The sequence below is a fragment of the Neopelma chrysocephalum genome, unplaced genomic scaffold, assembly GCF_003984885.1.
Source record: "Neopelma chrysocephalum unplaced genomic scaffold, ASM398488v2 Primary Assembly neopelma1_22b, whole genome shotgun sequence".
Taxonomy (NCBI): Eukaryota; Metazoa; Chordata; class Aves; order Passeriformes; family Pipridae; genus Neopelma; species Neopelma chrysocephalum.
This window is the reverse complement of record NW_020897690.1, coordinates 28,367,728-28,369,682: the sequence shown is the minus strand read 5'-3', so window position 1 is coordinate 28,369,682 and position 1,955 is coordinate 28,367,728. Positions and strand designations below refer to the sequence as shown.

General features: G+C 54.9%; 1 protein-coding gene across 1 annotated transcript in view; it reads right to left on the bottom strand.

Annotated features, from left to right (window-relative positions):
* Positions 1-1,479, bottom strand: part of CDH20 (cadherin 20) — a 120,824-nt gene extending 119,345 nt beyond the window's left edge. The window contains exon 1 of the mRNA XM_027682126.1: positions 1,286-1,479. The gene's annotated coding sequence lies outside the window, so the exon portion shown is untranslated. The remainder of the gene's footprint in view (positions 1-1,285) is intronic.
* Positions 1,480-1,955: the final 476 nt, after the last annotated feature.

The following is a 1,955-nucleotide window of genomic DNA, read 5'->3' as shown; positions in this document are numbered from 1 at the left end:
CACACACACACACACACACACACACACACACACACACACACACATACACAAAAGCAACCCACCTAAAAAAAAAAAAAAAAAACCAAAACCCTGCAGAATAGGAAAAAGTGATACATTTTCCGATCGTTTTCCTATTGCTATTCTTCCTCCCTTTCCCCCGTATTTTTCCTACTGTGCACGACTGATTACTGCACTTTAAGATCAGAATGAACAATTAACTGCCTAATTATTCCAGTCACACCATGCCACAATGAAATCTTTATTCAGTGTTTACAGCAATCTTTGGCAGAGACTGTCTTGCTGTTTTTAAACCAAGAAGAACTGCTCCCTTTGGCTCCCTTCAGCATCAGCTGCCTGGGTTTCAGAGCTGGATGCCAATAATCAGCCTCCTCTTTTTCTTCCGAAGTAGCTATTTTTTTTTAAGGGTGAAAAGACCTATTCTCATCAACTCCCCATATATTCTGCCTGATTTATGTCCCAGCCACTGGGTCTCTTCCTTCCGTATCTTTTAACATGCACCATTTACCCCGCACCCCTCCGCGCCGCTCCCGCAGCGCCCGACGAGCCCCGGAGCCCCCGGACACCCCCGGAGTGGGGGGCGGGGGGCGCTTCTTCCTCGGGAGCCACGGTGAGGGGGCGGATAGTTTCCATCTCCTGCTGCACAACATCCACACATGCACAGCTTTTTCCATAGGGTTTTCTCGTTCTGCGGAAATCCCCGAGGCTGCTCCCCGGCTTCTCCGCCCCAGGAAAGTTGGAGGGAGCCGCTCCGTGCCCTGGGCATCTCCTTTTGCCCCCTTTCCGTCTCTTCGACCTGCTCCCGGCTCCCGACGGGCAGCCGCGCCGCCGGGACGATCCGTGCCCTTCTCTGCCCTGCCCTGCCCGGCTCTGCCCGCCTGGCAGTGCACCTGCAGAGAGCGGGAGAAGACTGTCCCAGGCAAACTCCAGAGCGACCCGGTGTGGGCTCGCTCCGTTCCCTACCGCCTCCTCCTCGCCCTCTGACTGTGGCTGGACAGCTAGGGAGTCGGGGAAAGGAGAAAAAAAAATAATAAAAGGAACAACTAAAATTTAAAAAAATAAAAAATCCAAAACCCTCAGAAGAAAAAGAATAAAAAGAAGAAAAAGTAAAGGAGAAGAAAGAAATTAAAAAAAAAAAAGATAAAAAGAAAGGAAAAAAGAAGAAATAAATAAAAGAAACAAAAATAAAGAGAAAAGAAAAAGGGGGGGGGAGAAAGGAAAATGAAAAAAACAGAGGGAAAAGTCCGCGAAGGAGAGGTCCGGTTACCTTGCAGCGCGGAGGAGCTCCCGGCTGCCTTCCTGGCGACGGGACTTCCCTCCTCCGCCGGGTGCGCTCCTCACATCACCGCGCCCCCTGTTCCGCTGCCGCGGAGGGAGCTGCCGCTCGCTCCTGCCTCTGGCTGCGTAGGGAGGCCGGGCTGGGGGGGCTGCGTGGGGCTGCGCGGTAGAGGAGGAAGAGAAGGAGGAGGAGGAGAAGGAGGAGGAGGAGGAGGAGGAGGAGGAAGCCCCGAGGCCGCCCTGCTCCCCGGAGCTGCCCTCGCCGGCAGTGGCCGCCTCTGCCCCTGGCTCGGCTGCCCGTGGATATCGCGGCAGGTCCGACGCTACTGCGGGGACTTGCGAGAGGCGATTGGTGCTGGGGAGCTGCGCCCTCCTGCGCCGCCCCCCCTCCCGCCCTCCTTCCCGGGGAAGCCCCCCTCCCCAGCTGTTGCCCCAGGGTCCCAGGCAGCTCCCCGGCTATGGGAGAGCAGCCCCGTGTCTCCCTTCCGCGGAGCTGGTTACATCTGGGGAGGATCATCAGACAGGCTGCCAGAGAATGGGCTGCTGAGGTAGACCAAAAGTCACACCAGAGAGACCAAGCGTTCCTTTATCTAAGAAAAAAGGGTACGGAGGTGAAAACTGAATTTCTTTAGAAGGCTTGATTTTAGTTAATAAACATC